We start from the raw sequence: 20,804 nt of genomic DNA, 5'->3' as shown, positions 1-20,804 counted from the left end.
AACCACATGGTGTCTCACAACCATCTGTAATGGGATCTGATGCCCTCTTCTGGTGTGGCTGAAGACAGCGACAGTGCACTCACATACATAAAATATCATCATCCATCTACACAGATCTCATACTGTTAACAAATGTGTCATCAATAGTGCAAAACAGTGATGCAGGAAACTGATGTGTGGTGAGGACATTTTTTCTGTACTGTTTTCACAGAAAAGTAAAGCTGTTCTGACAGAAACGGGGCACATGATTTAATCCCAGCACTCAGGCGGCAAAGACAGGTGGACCCTTGAGTTCATGGCCAGCCTGGCCTACAAAGCGAGTTCCAGGACAGCCAGGGCTACACAGAGAAACGCTGACTCAAAGGGAAAAAAATAAGTTCTAAAATATACAAGATTTTAGAATTGGGAGCTGAGGCGAAAACCCCACAAAAAGCTTCATCTCTGTCCAGCCTCTGCTCTTGTCCTGTGTCTTTTCAATCTTCTGCCCCAAACTTCCTCTCAGGCTTCTAGGGCCCAGCCTCGTCTCTAATTTTCCATGAACTGCTGCTTATGGTAACTGATAAGCATGTGGACGGCCAAATGCAGCCCAGTTAGCACAGCCGGCAGCATCGTACACGTTCACCTCCTTCAGTAGATACCTGATGGGTCTCACTGCTTCCTTTGTTTGGGAAGCCAGTCCTCCCTTTTGCCACCCCATGCCCTAGCAAGATCCAAAGCGAAGCACCTCTTCCCTATCTGTTCTCTTGCTCAGCTCCTAACCTCATTCATTTGCCCTTGGAGTTCAATTTTTCTTTATTTTCTTTTTTTTTTTTTTTCTATTCTTTTTTTCGGAGCTGGGGACTGAACCCAGGGCCTTGCGCTTCCTAGGCAAGCGCTCTACCACTGAGCTAAATCCCCAACCCCTTTCTTTATTTTCTAAGTGACTGCTGGGGATTTAAACGCTCTTAGCCACTGAGCCATCTCCCTAGCCCTAGTGTACTCACATACATGCACACATGGATCCGTCAGTCACGGTCTGTCTGTCTCTCTTTCCCTGATTTATTCATTTATGTACGTGATGGTCTTGCCTACATGTATGTATGTGCACCACCTGTGTGCCCGGTGCCAGAGGAGATTAGAAGACAGCACAGATCCCCTGGAACTAGAGTTACAGGATGGCTGTGAGCCACCATGTGGGTGCTGGATACGGAACCTAGGTCCTCTGCAAGAGCAACAAGTGCTCTTAATCTCTAAGCCATCTCTCCAGCACCTCCACATGGGCCTCTTGCTTCATAAATGTGAGTGGGAGCACAAGAAAGCCAGGCCAGGAGTGAGACTCCGTGGCTTGTCTTAAGAAAATGGCAGACAAGGGGTTGGGGATTTAGCTCAGTGGTGGAGCGCTTGCCTAGCAAGCGCAAGGCCCTGGGTTCAGTCCCCAGCTCCGAAAAATAGAAAAAAGAAAAAGAAAATGGCAGACAAGTTGAACACAGAGAAACTATCAGCTTCAATAAGACCTTGCCTAGAAAAATGGAGCTACACTGTCCAGTGAGAAGGCTCAGTAGGTAAAGGCTCTTGACACCAAGCTGACAATCTGCGTTCAATCCCCATAGGGACCCACATAGAGAAAGAAAAGAGAATTATCCCCTCCTAATTGTCCTCCGGTTCCACCTGTGTACTGAGACAGTTTCCCTCGTGGCCTCAAACCCATAAGGATCCACTTGCCCCTGATTCCCAGGTACGAGGAGTAAAGAACGCATCACCATAGCCAGCTTCAAAAATTTTTGTTTTAGCCAAATGTGGTGGTGCATGTCTTTAGTCCCAGCACTTGGGAGGCAGAGGCCAGCCTGGTCTACATATCAAGTTCCAGGACAGCCAGGGCTATACAGGGAAGCCCTTTCTTGAAAAAACAAAAAGAAACAAACAAAAAGAGGTAGACAGATCTCTACGAGTTCAAGGCCTACCAGGTCAATATACTGAGTTTCAGGACAAGCAGGGCTAAGGCTAAAGATCCTGCCTCAAAGACAGATAAAAAATAAAATTAAAACAGAGATTCAGAAGAGTGTCCTGCCCACCAAGGAGGCCATCCACTAGGAAAAGCAGAGTGAAGTTTTCTAAACACCTTAAGAGTCTCTATCTACAGGCTGGAGAGATGGCTCAGTGGTTAAGAGAACTAACTGGCTGCTCTTCCAGAGGTCCTGAGTTCAATTCCCAGTAGTTCACGACCATCTGTAATGGGATCTGGTGCCCTCTTCTGGTGTCTAAAGACAGCTATACTCGCATACATAAATAAATATGTACTATACAATGTACTCGCATACATAAAATAAATAAATCTTTTTTTAAAAAAAAGTCTCTATTTACATCATTCAAGAATCCGGAGAAAATCCAAAAACCACAAGCTCCACTGTGAGCCCAGGTACTCTGGGCCTTTAGGAAGCCCCCAGTCAGACTCCTCCAGTTTGCCCTGGGATGCTATGGAAAACTATATGATTAATGAAAATAAAATTTGCCTCATGGCACACACATAACAACTAAACAGAGTCTCAGATTTGCATTTCTGTTCTATACCTTTCATCTGATTTCCATCTAGTTCCTTCTCCCATGTCCTGGCTTCACCTTCTGCATCCCAGTAAATGGTCCCAGCATTCAACCAGCTGATCAGAGCAAGGATCTCACAAATACTGGGCACATATTTATTTTATGTATGCGAGTACACTTCAGCTGTCTTACAGCATATGCCTGTAATCTCAGTGCTGGGGAGGCTGAGGCAGAAGAATTACCTCAAATGAGACCAGCCTGGGCTATGGTGTACAGCTGACAAAACAAGACAATAAAAGAACTTAGGGCTCCGACTAGCAGGATGGGGCATACCTATAGTCTTGGTATTTGGAGACCACTGCTGTGGGAAGATAGCCTGAGCTATTTAGAACTGACCTAAAACAAGCAAACAAACCACACCAAGACCTTTCCTCGTTCACACGCATTTAATTCACTGACAGGTGAAGCAAGTTCTGCCTTCGAAACCACGGCCAGGAGTTCTCACAAGACTACAGCAGCAGCTTCCTGTCTGCGTGCTTGCTTACATAAGGCCTATTGTCGGTTTCCCATAAAGTAGCCGTAGCAAACCTTAAAGTACCAAGATGAGGTCACTTCTCTGCTAAAATTTTTCGAATAGCTTCCCATTACACTGAGAATAAACCTCACCCTCAGAAGCAAGAGTTGAGAAGGCCCTGCCCTGGGCCTCTGAAGCCTCTGGGCCTCACACATCCTGGCCTTGCCATCCTTCCTTCTTTGGTGTCAAGATCATTGCCATGCCCAGGGCTTTGCTCTTACTGCTCCCTCTGTCTGGGATTCACTTCCTCCTGACACCCACACTGCTAACTCCTCCTTCCATCGAAGCCTGGGCTCAGACGTTGGAAATTCATTTGGACACTGTGGCAGACCCTGCTCCCCACAGGTGCTCAAATATCCCTCTTCTTTCAATCTAGAAACTCCTAAATTTCCTCAGCTCACAGCACCTACTGTCAAAATATGCATTTATTTCCATAGGGGAGGAGGGCACACATACACGCCACCATTCACTTGTCAGAGGGCAACTGAAAGAGTTACTTTCTCCTTCCACCATGTGTGTCCTGGATCAAACTCAGGTCACCAGGCTTTGAAGGGAGCGTGTTCGCCCACTTCACCCTCCCTGTCGCTTTACTTCTAGGTCAGAAAATACGCAGCAGAGAGTTCCAGGCCAGTCAGAGGTACATAATAGGGAGACCTTGTCTCAAAAACTGAAAACAACAACCAAAACTACCAGAAGTTCTGTCTAGAAGTGGTGGAGTACACTCAGAATTCCCGCACTTGGAGGACCAGGTGGGAGGACTGCCCTGAATTCAAGATCAACCTGAGCTACAGAGTGACCCATTTAAAAAATGAATTGATTACTTGATTAAAAACAGATGAAAGGGGGCTGGGGATTTAGCTCAGTGGTAGAGCGCTTACCTAGGAAGCGCAAGGCCCTGGGTTCGGTCCCCAGCTCCGAAAAAAAGAACCAAAAAAAAAAAAAAAAAAAGAAACTTGCTGTCTTAATTGACAGACAGATCTAATATAAGGTCATAAAAGACCCAAAAGTTGGGGGCTGGGGATTTAGCTCAGTGGTAGAGCGCTTGCCTAGGAAGCGCAAGGCCCTGGGTTCGGTCCCCAGCTCCGGGAAAAAAAAGAACCAAAAAAAAAAAAAAAAAAAAAAACAGATGAAAGGGCTGAGGGTCTATAGCTTGGTAGTAGGGCACTTGCCTAGCATGTATGAAGCCCTGGGTTCAACTCCTCAGGAACAAAATATGCGCACACATACACTTGTATTAAAGGCTTATTTTACTTTTTCTCCTGTGTTTGCCTGTGAGTCTGTGTCTGGGCGTGTGTGCGTGAGTGTGGGTGCACATGAAGGCCAGAAGAGGACACTGAATCCAAAATGTGTCCAACACAGACGCCGGGAACCAAACTCTGTCCTCTGCAAGAATAGCGAGCCCTCAACCTTTGAAACCCACCCCCACCTCCTCCTTCTCTTCACCACCCCTCATTTTTTGTCTTTTGAGACAGGATCTCAACATTTATCACAGTCTGACCTCAAATATCCAGCGCTCCTTCGTCCTCAGCCTCCTATGCACTGGGATTGCAAACCTGTGTTGCCATGGTGAGTCCCAAAATTCCTGAATGCTGACATGGTGCTCACAAACGGAAAACTCCACACCATGAAACATTACTTCATGCATGCACCTACACTCACGCACAAACATGTACTCACATACACACACGTTCCGATAAACATATACTTCTGCCTGTATGTACAAACTGTACAAATGGCACCTTTACACGTGGGCACCATCCATGATATCTTACTATGCATAAGCAGACCCTTCAGGTTCCAAGCATTTGGATGCGAGGCTATTTTTTTTTTCTTTTCTTTTTTTTCGGAGCTGGGGACCGAACCCAGGGCCTTGGGTAGCAAGCACTCTACCACTGAGTTAAATCCCCAACCCCTGGATATGAGGCTTACTCACCCCGCTGGCCTGCCTTTAATCACAAGATCACAAGGAAAGCAGCACCCCCTACTGTTAAACCTGGTGTTCAACAGAGCTGTGTTCTCAGTGAAAACGGACAACTCTCACCATGTCCCTGTCAATACCCTCCCAGGAGGCTTCAGAAAAGTTTGAGTAACACATCTAACTTTTAAAAGAGTTTTCTCTTGGGCACTGGGGAGATGGCTCTGTTAGTAAAGTGCAGCCAAGCAAGCACGTGGACCCGAGTTCAGATCCCCGGCACCCACGTTCAGCACTATGCTATACTCTTCTGTAACCCTAGTGTCAGCACTGGGAGTGGATGTGAGACAGCGACAGGCGGGTCCCTGGAGTTAGAGCTTACCACCATCCAGCTTAGCCCAACTGTGAGCTGCAGGTTCAGTAAGAACCTATGGCAAAGAATGGGTGGAGAAGGCTGGGGAGATGGTTCAGTGGGTAAGGACACTTACTACCGGACAATGTAAATCTGAATTCTATCCCTGCTTCCCCAGGAAAGATGGAGGGAAAGAACGAACTCCACAAAGTTGTTCTCTGACATCCACACACATGCACTCGCTCTGTGTACCCACAAACTAATAATGACAAAAATTTAAAAATAAAAGAGCTGCATGTGGCACACCTTTAATCCCAGCACTTAGGAGCAGAGGCAGGCTGATCTCAAGTTTGAGGCCAGCCTGATCTATATGAGATCCAGAGCAATCAAAGCTACACAAGTGAGACCCCCCCCATCTCAAAAAAACTAAATAAGGAAGGAAGGAAAGAAACAAAGAAACAAAGAAAAATAAGATAGAGAGCAACTGAGAAAGATACCCAATCTCTACCTCTGGCATCCACATGCACGCGTGTGTACACACATACAACTATACCACAGTCACGCATACCCTAAATAAACCTAAACCTAAAAGGTTTAGTACCTGTTAGTACGACCATCATTTGATATGAAGTCACTGCGTTCATGTGCTATTTATAAACAGGCTTGGGATGTAGCTCCACTGAGAGCTCGTGCTCTGGGTTCTACCCTAGCTCTGCAGGAAACTGTGTGTAGTGAACCAGCTTTCAGCAAATGGAGGCAGAAGGAGTGATAAGTTCAGGGTCATCCTCCACTACATAACAAGTTCAAGGTCAGTCGATGCTACATGAGATGCTGTCCCACAAAACAACAACAAAAGACTTGTAATCACTCATGGATACCAGACACTGGATGCCACTCTCACTAAAGATAAGCCTTGGGAAGCAGGGCTGTCTCTCCCTGGGCAATTCCCTGAGACGTAGAAAGGCGCTGGAGTGCAGCAGGCATACACTATGGGCTTGGAATGAGAGTACCTGGGAACTGAAGTTGAAGGTCTTCAATGGAACTCCACCACCGTTTTCCTGTGTGATGACAAGTCACTTCCTTCTTTAGGTCTTCCTTTTGATATCTATAGCACAGGGACACTAACATTGTCAGCTCCTGGGGCTTTGTAATAGGCAGAGGGACCTGAGCTTCTCAGCCTAAGGAGCTGTGACTACGATGGACATCTGTGCTCTGCGCCACAGATGGGCAGTGTTCCTAGGAAGCTGCCTTGCTCTGCTCCATCTTGCCCGTCCTCTTGGTGGGAGAGACCGTCTTCATTCGTGACTATGGATGGAAACTTTAAGGCACTGTTTGGGGGAATTTCCAGCTGTGAGCAGTTCTTGGAAAGTTTTCTTCCCGGCATCGACCATGGAAGCCAATTGGGAAGCTCTTACTGCATCTACTCCTCCGTAGCACCACGATGCCCTCTGACCACACTTCCCTTCCGTCTCCTTTGCCAAAGATAAGGTTAGCCTTGAACTCCATATGTAGACCAGGTTGGCCTCCAATTCAGAGATACGCCAGCCTCTGCCTCTGGAGTGCTAGGATTAACAGCATATGCCACACCAGGCTCTCTCAAACATTTTATATTTAACCCTCTTTTTCATCCCTACTGCCATGCCTTAGCTTCAACCTTGACTTCTGCAAGGCTGATGCCTGCATTCCCCTCCTCCAACCCATTCAGTCAACAGCTAGAAGAAATCATCCTTCTCAGCCCGTCACCTGTGTGTTAAGTCCCCCAGTGACTTAAGTCACCTTTGAAATAAAACCTGAACTTCTATGTATTTAACACATAAAGTCCTCTATAAGTTACCCCAGACTGTCTCTCCAGCCGCATTTCCCATCCTCACTCCTGCCTCTCCAAGCCCTCAACCCACTGGCAATGAAACTACTTTCCTCTGTCCCCGACCCTGTGTGTATCTAAGACCATGCACCAATTCTATCAGCGTCTGTAAACTACACTCTCCTTTCCACTTCACAACCCAGCTCAGAACCACCACCTCCATAAAGCTGCCTCCAGTCCTCTACTAGAGCCTCCTTCATTCTGCTTCTCCTCCTCCATACCTTAGGTATCTGCTGGTGGAGGTGGTGGTGGTGGTGGTGGTGGTGGTGGTGGTGGTGGTGGTGGTGGTGGTGGTGGTGGTAGAGGTGCTTTATCTGCTTAGGCAGTTTGTTGGTCCTCTTTTTAATTGGTTCTTTGTTTATGAGTGTGCGCCCAAGTGGGGGAGGAGTTTGGGGGTGAGGATAACTTGTGGGAGTTGGTTAGCTGGTTCTCTCCTTCAGTCATGCGAGTCTCAGCGATTGAACTCAGGTTGTCATCTTAGCAGCAAATGTCTTTACCTACTGAGCAATCCCTACAGCCCAGCTTTAAGGTTTGCTTGTTTTTTTTTTTTCTTTTATTTTTATTTTTTAATCTGTTTGCTATTTGTTTTTGAGTCAGGGTCATTCTATGTAGCCCTGGCTGTACTAGAATTAACAATGTTGACTAGGCTGGCCTTGAACTTCCAAAGATCTGCCTACCTCTGCCTCCCAAGTGCTGAGGTTAAAGGCATGTACCATGCTCAGTTTTAAAGATTTATTTTTTAAATTTTAAAAGGTATTTATTTTATGTATATGAGTATTTGACCATATTGTGTGTATGCCTGGTTCCTGCAGTGGCCAAAAGGTGTCAGATCCCCTAGAAATGGGGTACAAAATGGCTGCGGGATATCATGGGTTCCTGAGAAAGGAAACCAAGAGAAGCCAGTACTCTTAACAGCTGAGACATCTCTTTAGACAAGATGATTTATTTTATTTTTAAGTGTGTGTGTGTGTGTGTACACAGGTGTGTGAGGAGTCCAGAAGAGGGTATTGATCCCCTGGAGCTGGAGTTGTAAGTGGGAGTGAGCTGTCTGTGTTATGCTGGAAACTGAACTTGGGTCACTGTCTGCACTCTTGTCTTCTGTACAGCCGAGGCTAGCCGAACCTGCTGGCTCTGCTTCCGGCTTCTGGGATCCCAGCACACGCAGGTCCTGAGCTTGCATCGGTGAAGCTATTTATCATGGCAGAGACCTAACTAGCTGAGCTGTCTGAGGAGTCTTGCCTTTAGTTGGAGAGACAGAGGACTCTTTTTCCTGTGGCCCCTGGCTTGCCATAACAAGTGGTGCATACCTGGCTGTCGATAAAGAATACTGAAGAAAACAATGTTTTCTCCTCACTGGGGCCGTCTCTTAGGGCTGATCTCTGAATGCATTCCTGATGACTACCTGCCATGCCTACACTTGAAGCCACTTCCGACTGAGAGCCTAGTTGGTTAGTCCTAACCACTGCAACTTGATTGGGGTGTGGACAAGTATGGAATCAATCTATCAACCTTCCTTCCTCTTTAATTCTGACTCTGCATTAACATCTTAAACAACCACCACCACCACCACCTTCCCACACAAACCTTGCTTTACAGACAGTGTTGCCTTTTAAGGCTTCTTAGCCTGGCTTCTTATAGCCAAACACAGAACCTCAGAGCCTGATTGCAAAACCTCCGAGCCCAGTGTATATTGCAATTCAGAATTTAGGGCACTTCAGAATGATAGGACATCACCTACACCATTTTGATAATAATCCCAGGGGGCTGGAGAGATGGCTCAGCGGTTAAGAGCACCCGACTGCTCTTCCAGAGGTCCTGAGTTCAATTCCCAGCAACCACATGGTGGCTCACAACCACCTGTAAAGAGATCAGATGCCCTCTTCTGGTCTATCTGAAGACAGCTACAGTGTACTTATATATAATAAATAAATAAATCTTTAAAAAAAAAAAAAAGATAACAATCCCAGTAGACGCTGAGACACAGTGTGACTTCTGAATAGCAATGCTGGATAAATAAATCCATGAACAGACTCATGTTGGTAAAAGGAAGTTCCACTGCCAAATCTAGCTTGAGCCAAACAAAAATTCTTGCTAGCCCCCAAGGCTTCTGGGAGTTCAGAACTGCTGACGAAGAAGCAAAGATGCTGCCGAGTGCAGCCAGCTGTATCGCCGTGTGCTAGAAAGGACCGTGAATCTATGTTCACGTACAAGGCACTTAGAAGCCAGCGCCCGTCTGTAGGCAACACAGACAGATAGCTCTGGTTTGGATGAAGCTTGCCCACAGGCTTCTCTGGAAAGTTACCCTTCATTTAGCAATGGCAAGCGGTGATGGAACTTCTAAAAGTCGAGGGCCCTGGAGGTGGCCGGGTCAGCTGCGGATGCTAGTCTCAGAAGGGAGTAAGGCTGTTCTTGTAAAGACACCAGTTCATTCCCTCAATGGCTAGTCACTACAAAAAGAACCACCCTGGCCCTCGAGTCCTTCTGGCTTCACAGTGTGACCTCTTCTTCACACACTGCCAAACCCTGCTGAACGGACGGGCTGCTCGAACTTGGACCTTGGGCTACCAAAACTGTAAGCTAAAGAAATAAGTCAAACAACTCCCAAAATACAAGACGAAGATAGGAGACAAGGTCCCACTTTCAAACTCTCGACACCAGGCCTACCACTCACGTACAGTCCGGACTTTTGCATGAAAGTAAAAATGTATACTTAGACCCAAGTCAAAACATCCTAGTTGGGGTTGGGGATTTAGCTCAGTGGTAGAGCGCTTGCCTAGGAAGCACAAGGCCCTGGGTTCGGTCCCCAGCTCTGAAAAAAAAAGAACCAAAAAACAAACAAACAAACAAAAAAAAAAAAACAATGTTAAAAAAAAAAAAAAAAATCCTAGTTCTGGGCCTGTAAGATGGCTCAGCTGGGTAAAGCGCTCGCCACTCGAGCCTGATGCCTGAGTTCAATCCTTAGAACCATATACATGTCGGAGAAAGCTGACTCCATAGTGTCCTCTGACCTCCAAAGGCGCACTGACATAGCCCCCCCCCATCCACACACACATGAATATATATAAAAACAAAAACAAATTGAACATTCCTATACACACCTTTACTCCTAGCACTTGGGAGGCAGAGGCAGGTAGAGCTCTGAGTTTAAAGCCAGCCTCATCTACATAGCAAGCTCTGGGCCAGCCAGGGCTATATAGTGAGACCCCAACTCAGAGGGGAAAAAAAAAGAACTTTTGTGGGCAGATGCCCTGTCAAAAGCATGACGGTTAAATATACCAAACACCTAAAATGTGACTACGACAAATGAGCAACTCAGTTTTTCATTTTACTTTATGGAAACCGATAGCTGGTAAGCCACCGTAACTATTGGTACAGGTACAGGTCTGGTGCCTCCTCTGGGTCACTGTACGCAGGGCCATTCAGCTCAGCCTTCCTCTGTCTCCTGAGTCCTCACAGGATGTTCTAAACTTGGGTAGGTTCCAGGGAAAACTGTGACCTCACACCTATGCTCTCTTCCCGAGCTCTCAGCGCCATCAGCAGCAGCCTCCATTCCTCTGACCTCAGCTTTGCAATTTGCTGAGCCTCTTCATTTGCTACCGCTAGAGCCTAAGAGACCCTTCCACCTCCCCTGGTCCAATGTCGTCTCTGGTCTTGGCCACAAGAAACTCTGATTTCATCTTTCTGTTCCAAAACTTTCAGGGTCAAATGATGCCTGCAGGTTGAGGCCAAAACTGGTTCAACTGGCATCCAAAGCCCTTTGCATATTGGCTTTATTCTACCTCATTAATCCATTACCCAGACATCTTAATCTAAAAAGACCGGTTCCCACACACTGCACCCACTCCTAGGACATGGAGTCCCTCCTACTTCCTGGCCACCTCACCTGTAGAACCCAGCCTCAACTCCTGCCTTCCCATTCACAAGGCTCTGCTCGCCCACACGAGCCTTCGGTAGGTGTCTCTGTAAATTCAGAGAGCCTTGTCTGGTACTTTCAGAGACATGAGAGGAAAACCCCAGGTTTTGGAATAAATAAAGCTGGGTGTTTTCCTGGCTCCATCCATTACATCATGTGAAACCTCAAGCAAAAGACAATCTCGGGGTTGGGGATTTAGCTCAGTGGTAGAGCGCTTGCCTAGCAAGGGCAAAGCCCTGGGTTCGGTCCCCAGCTCCGGAAAAAAAAAAAAAAAAAAAAAAAAAGGAAAAAGACAATCTCTTTCCTCATTTGTAAAGTGGCACTAGTGCGACCAAGAAGTCAAATGATGATCAAATGCATAGCCATGGCGGCTCAAGGAGACTAACGCAGGAGGATTCTCCAAAGCCAGTCCTGAAGTCACAGTGTGTTCCAGGCCAGACCAGGCTACAGAGTATGAGTCTGTCTCAAAATAAAGAGTGCAATGGCCGTATGCAGCAGGCACTCAGACATTCTGTTCTGCTCTTTTCCTTCTTCTCCATAAGTACTAACCCCTTGCACTTGATAGTGTGCCCTGATACAGAGTACTGGACTAGATGACTTACAGGCTGCAGAGATAGCTCAGTTGTTAAGAGGCCTTGCTGCTCCTGCACAGACAATCGGGTTTAATTATCAGCACCTACTTTGGGATCTTGCAGAAGATCACGGTACAGATACAGCTCACAACCACTCTATCTCCAAGAGATCAGATGCCCTCTTCTGGCATAAGTGTGCGTCTTGCCCCAGGCCCTCTCTCTCCTTCTCTCCCCCAACCTTCCTCTCTGCTTCCTGGATTCGGGCAGTGAACACCTTTCCTTTACTATGTTCTTCCAGTAGGAAGGTTTTGCTTTACCAGATGTCTGAAGTAAACAGAAATTTAAAAAGAGGGGTTGGGCAAATGCAAGGCCCTGGGGTCAGTCCCCAGCTCCGAAAAAAAGAAAAAAAAAAAAGAAATTTAAAAAGAGAAGAAGAAAGAAGGGGGCGGGAGCAACAAAGGCAGATAACCATGAACTTAAATATCTGAAGCCATGATGAGCTAAAATGAATTCTTGTGTGTGTGTGTGTGTGTGTGTGTGTGTGTGTGTGTGTGTACTCGCATGCGCATACACGGTGCACACACACATATGTATGTGTGTCCTCAACAGCCAGAAGGGATTGGGTCTCCTAGAGCTGGAGTTACAGGTGGTTGCCCAACATGAGTGCTAAAACCTGAACTAAGGTCCTCTATGAGAGCAGCAAGCGTTCTCAACCACTGAACCATCTCCTGGCCCACTTTGTTTTCCTCTGGAATTTTGTCATGATGATTAAGACAAACAAAAACAAACAAACAAACTTGCTGGGCAGTGGTGGCACATGCCTTTAATCCCAGGATTTGGGAGACAGAAGCAGGGGGATCTCTGTGAGTTCAAAGCCATCCTGGTCTACAAATCGAGTTCCAGGACAGCCAGGGCTACATAGAGTAACTCTGTCTCAAACAACCAAACCAAACAAACCTCGACATGTTCCCAAAATAAAAATGAAGATTTCCTTCCAGAACTCTTCTTATTGCTGTCTGAGATAGGGTCTCATGGTAGACAGGAGACTGGCCTCAAACTTACAAATTCACTACAGAGTTGAGGACGGCCTTGAATTCCTGATCCTTCTGCTACCTTACAAGTACATACCACCACACCTAGCTCCTAGAATTTTTACAGGACATTATTAGGGTCCATAGATCACAGTCATTGCTTAATAAATCACAACTGCTAATAATAATTGTGGCACATTCTGAGCCAAATGGTAAGACTTTGAACTCCACACAAACCTTGGACTTTCCATTTTTCTTCTTTAGAGGACAAGAGGACAACTTTAATTATATTATACTGTTGCCTAAGGCTGTTTCCACGAATGTATATGATGCCCTTTGAGCACACACACCCAGTGCCCACCCCTCTTCTTTCTCCCTACCCCCTCAGTCCTCTTCACTCCCCTAGACAATGTCACTTCTAACTGCCGTCTGTTATCATCATCTATGTACATGACTTTATCCATATAATCTAGGAAGCACAAAAAAAAAAAAAAAAAAGGAAGACTTTGTGTGTGTTGGTGCTCATGAGTGTCCTTTCTGAGACAGGACCTCTCAATGACCTGACGCTTGTGAATTAGACCAGACTGTCCCGTGAACTCCAGGGACCCTTCTCCCTGTGCCTCCCCAGCACTGGAATTAAAAGAGCATGGCACCAACCCAGCTCTACAATGGATGCCAGAGAGCCAACTTGTGCTTATGCAAAAGAACTTTAAGAACTGAGCTATTCCCTGGGCCCCTGTATTTATTTTCCTGAAAATGATGTAATTCCACTTAATAGGACTATTTCTAGCAGCAGGTCGGCCTTGAACTCCCAATCCTTCTGTCACCATTCCAGGCTTTGAATTTTATTCTTTTTTTTTTTTCTTTTTTTCAGAGCTGGGGACCGAACCCAGGGCCTTGCACTTGCTAGGCAAGCGCTCTACCACTGAGCTAAATCACCAACCCCTTGAATTTTATTCTTATAGCAAAGGAAAACTGTTTGCATAGTACCCAGTACACAAAGCTAGGAGTTCTTTTTTATTTATTTATTTATTTTTCTGGAGCTGAGGATCAACCCAGGGCCTTGTTCTTGCTAGGCAAGCGCTGAACTACTGACCTAAATCCCCCACCCCCATTTTTACTTTTTTAAGATTTATTTATTTATTTTGTGTATATGGGTGCTCTATCTGCATATACACCAGCATGCCAAAAGAGGGCATCATATCCCATTAGAGATGATTGTGAGCCACCATGTGGCTGCTGGGAATTAACCTCTGGAAGAGCAGCCTGTAGTTCAGACACCTGAACCCTGAGCCATGTCTCCAGTCCAGCTAGGAGTTCTTGAGTGACTTTAATAACACAGGGCACCTGGCATTACAAAGGATAGAAAGAGCCCTTTGATACCCTTTGAGCCTGCTTACCAAACAGTTACAGGTTTGTTTGGGCTTGTTTTTTGTCTTTTCTGAGAAAGGATCTGTGCATAAAAAAAGTACCACAAAACCAGGCCTGGTGCTACATGCCTGTAATTTTAGAGCCTGGGAGGTAGATGCAGGAAAATCAGGACTGAAATATTTAAGGGGGGGGTGGGGGGAGGGCAGAAACTCAAGTCTAAAAAAACCATATTTTTTGCTCTGAGTCTTGAATTCAAAATCTGGTTTGTTCCCTGTACAAATCGCAGTAGGTAAACAAGGACCATAAACAGGCAGCCAAGCTTTAAAGGGGAGCAACTCTGACACAATCACTTGACCACTGGTCAGGGGTGACGGGCTACTGGAGATGACTTGACTTTTCCTCCAGGCTCTCTCTTCCACCAGCCTTCAGTGAACTGTGTGGTCTGGTGATAGGGCCGAAAGAGAAGTGGGAAGAACAAGCCAGGAAGCGGGGGTGGTATGAGGGGGGGGGCGGTGCAGAGCAGTTCACAAGAGGAGAGGGAGGGGGCATGCTGCATGTGAAGACTATAATTTAGATTCCTCAGCTCAGCCAAAGGCAGACTTTTCTTTTCCCTTCAAGCAGCTCAGGTGGACCTCAAACTCCTGATCCTCCTGCCTCTACTTCCCAAGTATTTACAATTACAGGCCTGAGCCACACCTTGCTGGCTCAGACAGACATCCCTCCCCAAATGCGAAGAACAGCGAGTTCAAAAGTTCAAGTTCAAGTTTGTAAAAATGGAGCCAGGGCTAAAGAAATGGCTCTTGTTGCCAAGCCTGATATTCTGAGTTAATCTCCAGGACCCACGAGATAAAGGAGAGAACCTCCACACTTGCCCCATGACACATGAATGCGTGCATGCGTGCTTGCTTGCATGTGACACAAAAAAGTAAAGTTTTTGGAAATTCAGCCTAGTTGGTCAATGCCTTTAATCACAGCATTGGGAGGTAAAGACAGGTGGGTCTCCGTAACTTCAAGGTCAGCCAGGGCTACACAGTGAAGACCTTGTCTCAAAAGAATGTCGTTGGGGTTGGGGATTTAGCTCAGCGGTAGAGCGCTTGCCTAGGGAGCACAAGGCCCTGGGTTTGGTCCCCAGCTCCGAAAAAAAGAAAAAAAAAAAAAAAAAAAAAAGACTGTCGTCAACAAAGAGGTAAAAAAAAAAAAAAGTACAGGGCTTTTTCCGGAAACAATAAGCAACGTTTGAAGTGAATAAAGGTTGAGTCGTGGTTTGGGTGAGAGTAGAGGCCGGCTGTGGTAAAGCTCACGTGGCACTAGGGAATCTGAACTTTATCCCTTAAGCACTGGGGCATGGAGCAGTCCTCACCCCAGACTCAATGGGGTGTGTTGGGAAGTGTGAGCTAAGGAGGAAGAGGGGAAGTTAAGAGCAGACAGAAAGGCAAGGGCTGGGATGTGACTCAATGGAGGTTAACTGTCTAGCACGAGCAAGGTGGCTGGATGATCGGAACTGAGAAATGAAAAAAGAAAAAAAAAAAAGTAGGGGAAGCAAGGTGGCTGGATGAGCAAGGTGGCTGGATGATCGGAACTGAGAAATGAAAAAAGAAAAAAAAAGTAGGGGAAGCAAGGTGGCTGGATGAGCAAGGTGGCTGGATGAGCAAGGTGGCTGGATGAGCAAGGTGGCTGGATGAGCAAGGTGGCTGGATGAGCAAGGTAGCTGGATGAGCAAGGTGGCTGGATGATCGGAACTGAGAAATGAAAAAAGAAAAAAAAAAAGTAGGGGAAGGGGAAGATTAGTACGGAGCCACTGCAATTGTCTAGGTAAGAATGCCAGGCAGGGGGCTGGAGAGATGGTTCAGCGGTGGAGAGCACTGACTGCTCTTCCAGAGGTCCTGAGTTCAATTCCCAGCAGCCACATGGTGGCTCACAACCATCCGTAATGGGATCTGGTGCCCTCTTCTGGTGTGTCTGAAGACAGCTACAGTGCACTCAGACATTAAATAAGTAAATAAATCTTGAAAAAAACAATAAAATAAGACAACCATGGCTTTCAGTGGTTGCCCTGAAAGAAAGAAACAGTAGTGGGGGAAGGGGGAGACTGTGACAGCAGGCGGAACAAAAGCTGTGTAATCCCAGCGAGTGGGAGGACCAAGAGTTCATGAGCATCCTCAGGAACTCAAGCCTAGCCTGGGCTATGTGAAGCTCCATTTCCAAAAAAAGGAGGAGAGAGACAACTGGGTAAAAATTTCACTGAGTGTAGCGGCACACTGCGTCATGTGTAATCCTGGGATTTAGAAGGCTAAGGCAGAAAGGATCTGCAGCTCTCAGTGGGAAGAAGTGGGTAGGCATATACAACGTCTGATTCCCAAACAAAAGTACCCCTAAGGAAGGACGTCAGCATTCCTCCTTCCAGGAAGCAAATTTACTCCCATTTCACAGATGTAAGAATTTACTCCCGTTTTCCAGTCAGGGACTAGAGAGGAAATGGCTCGGAAGGTAAGAGCTGAATGAACACGGGGTCCTGAGCCTAGATCCCCGCACCCACATAAAGACACAGACATGGCTGTGTATGTTGTAAATCCAACATTGGCAAGAAGGGGTTGAGGGCACAAGAAGATGGTTGGGACTCAACCTAGCAGAAAGCCGGTGAAGCTGCAGGTTCAGTAAATGCATTTGTGTCAAGAAATGAGGCAGAAAGCCAAAGAGGGTACTTCACACCCTCTTCCACCCTCCACACACCGACCAAGACATCTGTGCGCCCACACAGGAACACACACAGGCACACTCCACATATACACACAAACGAAAAGAAGAAAAGAACAATCAAAACAGGCTCCTTGTTAAAGCACCTTTTTCATTTTTAAACTACCCAGGCCACTGACACACACACACACACACACACACACACACACACACACACACTTTAAATCCTTATCAAAATGCCAAGAATGAAAGTCTCTCTCCTGTAAACATTTGCCAACTTCAGTCCATAGATGGATCATCAGTAAAGTTTACAAAATTATGAAAGTATTTCTTCCACTCTTTTTTTCTAGTGCTGGGGATTTGGGTACCTAACACACACCATGGAGCTGTGATCTGTGCAGCTTCCCAAGTGGTGGATGGGATTACAGGCATAAGCCACCATGCCTGGCTACTTTGGGTTTTATTGGGATTTTTTTTTCTTTTTTTTTTGTTTGGGTTGTTGTTGTTACAGTGTATTTTAGGCAACACAACAACAATGCACACACACAGAGTCAGAGTCGCCGCCCCAACACTGTCCTTTCCTAAACACTGATGCTTCCCTCTTGCTTAACTGTCAGGCCTGGAGGATTTCTGCTTAAAGCTCCACGCCTAATTGAGTGTCTGTGGGTCCAGATGAGACCTTCCAAAACCAACTATTTTGGTAAGAAAACAATTATTAAGAAGGAGATTTGCCGGTTGTAGAAGCCAGAGGTTGAATGGGACAAAGTGGAAAATGGAGACAGAAACAACAAAAGGCAGAAACTGAGTATCTTTTTGTTCTGCTTAAAGAAACAAGTGGGTCTGAATGCATTCATTTGCTGAGGAGCCTGAAGGACTTCCTACAGCGGCGGACAAGATGAGCAGTGTTTCCACCTCAAAGATAAACAAAAGGCAAATTCATCGTCCCCACCATGAAAGACTTTCGGCCACGCAGGTTTGACTTATTAAAACAGACAGAGCCCGATGAAAGAAGCAGAAAAGCGACCCACGGGCTATTTTTCTCTCTGGCTCCAGCTTTGGTAATGTAGGTTACCCTTCACGCTACCCCGAGATATAAATAGTACTCATTTCCTTTCACAGGCCGGGCAGAGTTTAATGCTCTGCTTCCTGGGTCCAGGGGAAAATATTTGTAACATACTTCAGTGAGAACTTGGTTGCAAGAGCTAGAGAGAGAGCTCAGCCAGTAAGGTGTTTGCTGCATAAGCATTAAGACCTGACTTCAACCCCCTGCACCCATGTAAAAAGCCAGCAGCAATGGTTTTCACCTGCGATCCCAGGACCAGAGAGGTAGAGACAGGATGAGTCCTGGGACTCTGTAACCAGTCAGTCTGGACGAATCAGAACTACTGACCAATGAGAGACCCTATTTCACAAAACAAGCTGGATGGCTCCTAGGGAACAATACCTAAAATGACCTATGGCTTCCAAATACACACACACACACACACACACACACACACACACACACACACACACACACTCGAGCTACTAAAACGCTGCCTAATTCTGAATCAGCTACAAGAAAAGAAAAAGAACCTTCTTAAAAACACCAAAATGGGGGTTGGGGATTTAGCTCAGTGGTAGAGCACTTGCCTAGCAAGAGCAAGGCCCTGGGTTTCGTCCTCAGCTCCGGGAGGGGGGGGGGACCACCAAAATGTGTTGGGTGGTAGTGGTGCACTCCTTTAACCCAAGCACTCAGGAAACTCCTTTAACCCAAGCACTCAGGAAACACAGGCTGGCCAACCTAGGTGAGTTCCAGGCCAGCCTGATCTATACAGTGAGTTCTAGAACTGCCAGGGTTACGCGGAGAAACCCTGTCTCAGGAAAAAAAAATTGTTATTACCACTTTGTTGGTTTTTGAAATGATATTTATTCCTTTATTTCTTATGAATTTGTGTGTGGAAGTCAGTGTGTGATGTGAGCGGGCACACGCATGACATGTTACGTGTGTGCCAAGTCAGTTCTCTCCTTCTACTGCGTAAGTCTCCTACTGCGTAAGTCTCCTACTGCGTAAGTCTCCTTCTACTGCGTAAGTCCCAGGAGCCAAACTCAGGGCATAAGGCTTGGTAGCAAGTGCCTTTACCTGATGAGCCACTCTGCTGGACCCCAGAGCTCTTTAAATGACCCCCACGGGATTTCAGCTGTTTCCTTTCCCATGCCTCCAGAATACTCCAGGACTGTGCCATGCCTCCAGAATACTCCAGGACTGTGCCATGAACCCAGACTGAAACTCCATGTTTCCCATGCCTCCAGAATACTCCAGGACTGTGCCATGAACCCAGACTGAAACGCTGGTGAATGTTTTGCAAAAGGACTTGGATGATACTGAGCTGAGTGCAGCATCCCCAGTGGGGCTGTATGAGTTACAGAGCCCTTAGGCTGCCACATAGCAAAAGTGAGGCATTTCTCCCCAGCCACACTCTGTTCTTATTAAGGAAGAGCATCCCAAAGTTAAAACAATCAAATAAGTAACGAAGCACAACAGCTACTGCCCAAAATCAAAATAAGACCATAATGTTCCAGAATCCAAGAGCATCGGCCACTGTGATTCCACACCACAGCCCAGCGCTGACACATCTGTGACCTGAAGACACAGACTTAGTCAGATATTAGCTCCAATCTCTTTTTCCTACTGCATTCCCACCAAGCCACCCTGGAGCTCTTGTTTAAATCTTTGAGTGATGAGTCTGCATGTGGATATGCAGTCCTCACTTTCTACCTCCCTAGAGACAAAATCCCTTATTCATTCCTGAATACAACAAAGGTGGCTTCTGGGCTTCCGTAGACTCTCCTGCCTCCACCTCCCATCTCACCACAGGGACTCTGGGATTATAGATGCCCACCATTGTGCCTGACTCTACAGGGGATCCAGGGATATGAACTCAGGTCCTATTTACAAGGTGAGCGCTTTTACTTATTGAGGCATCTCACAGCCTCACCTTGGCACTTTTGAATTCAGCTGAGACTAACCAAAGAAAGGAGTGGGGGGTGGGGGGGAATCACTAAAGTGAGATCTTCCTTTAACAAGGCAAAACAATGGGATGAACGCCACACTCAGACCTTCAAGATGCTTTTGTTTAACCTACAAGGACCACCATGCTGCTAGATTGACCCTGTGCCTCCTCAAGCTCTATTTATACACTAGCCTAGCAGACCTGTCTCCTTCAGAATGTCGGCTCCTGAAGAATAGCTGTTTTTAATCCATTGTTGTTGGGGTAAGTGTTTGTTTTAATGAGATGGTGTTTTACTTCATGTAGCCCAACTGGCCCCTGGCCTTGTGCTCACCGGCATACCTAAAAGCTGACTCTAAACTCCTTGTTTTGTGGTTTCCACCTTTCAACTGCTGGGATTACAGGCATCTGCTTCCACACCTGGCTACCCAGGGCACTGGGAAGCAGCATTTTGTCTTGGGTTAGTTCCCCCGGGGTTTTGGGGAAGTGGGTATTTTGATGGTCTACACGAAGGAAGATTCAAAATCCACTACTTGCTTCCATTGGGGCTGGATCTACTGGTGCGTGCAGAGGTGGCCTAAAGCATTCCTTCCACCTCTTAAAGAAGCAACTCTGTGTTGAGGCCAGAGCAACTCTGGAATCAGAGATGACCCAAACAGAAAGGGGTTTGCTACCATCCTTTCCCGTTTGAACAGCGGCAACCTGGCAGTTACATTTTCTCATATACTGTTGGGGATTATGATGGGGATGAACCTTTGGAATTAAAAAGTCAAAGCAAAATCTTGACATTAATTCCTCTCCAGGATGTGGTCGGTTTTTCCTTTGTGAAGCGAAATGAATGCTTCTGCGACCAGTGCACATATTTCACCCTGGGGCAGATAACTCTTTTCAGAGCTGGCTGCCCTGATTTCTCACGGTCTGTATCTCTACTAGAGGCCCAAAAGAGCTCCTGATAGCCCAGCTCTGGCATTGTGCAGTCACTGTGCCTGTTCTCTACTTAACTGCATTTCTGGT

The 20,804-nt window shown here is 46.4% G+C and overlaps 1 protein-coding gene across 9 annotated transcripts in view; it reads right to left on the bottom strand.

Annotated features, from left to right (window-relative positions):
* Positions 1 to 20,804, bottom strand: part of Inpp5b (inositol polyphosphate-5-phosphatase B) — a 64,355-nt gene that overhangs the window by 28,411 nt on the left and 15,140 nt on the right.

The sequence above is a fragment of the Rattus norvegicus genome, chromosome 5 (genome assembly GCF_021556685.1).
Source record: "Rattus norvegicus strain SHRSP/BbbUtx chromosome 5, alternate assembly SHRSP_T2T, whole genome shotgun sequence".
Taxonomy (NCBI): Eukaryota; Metazoa; Chordata; class Mammalia; order Rodentia; family Muridae; genus Rattus; species Rattus norvegicus.
The sequence above is the reverse complement of the archived record's forward strand: the minus strand, read 5'-3'. Positions and strand labels throughout refer to the sequence as shown.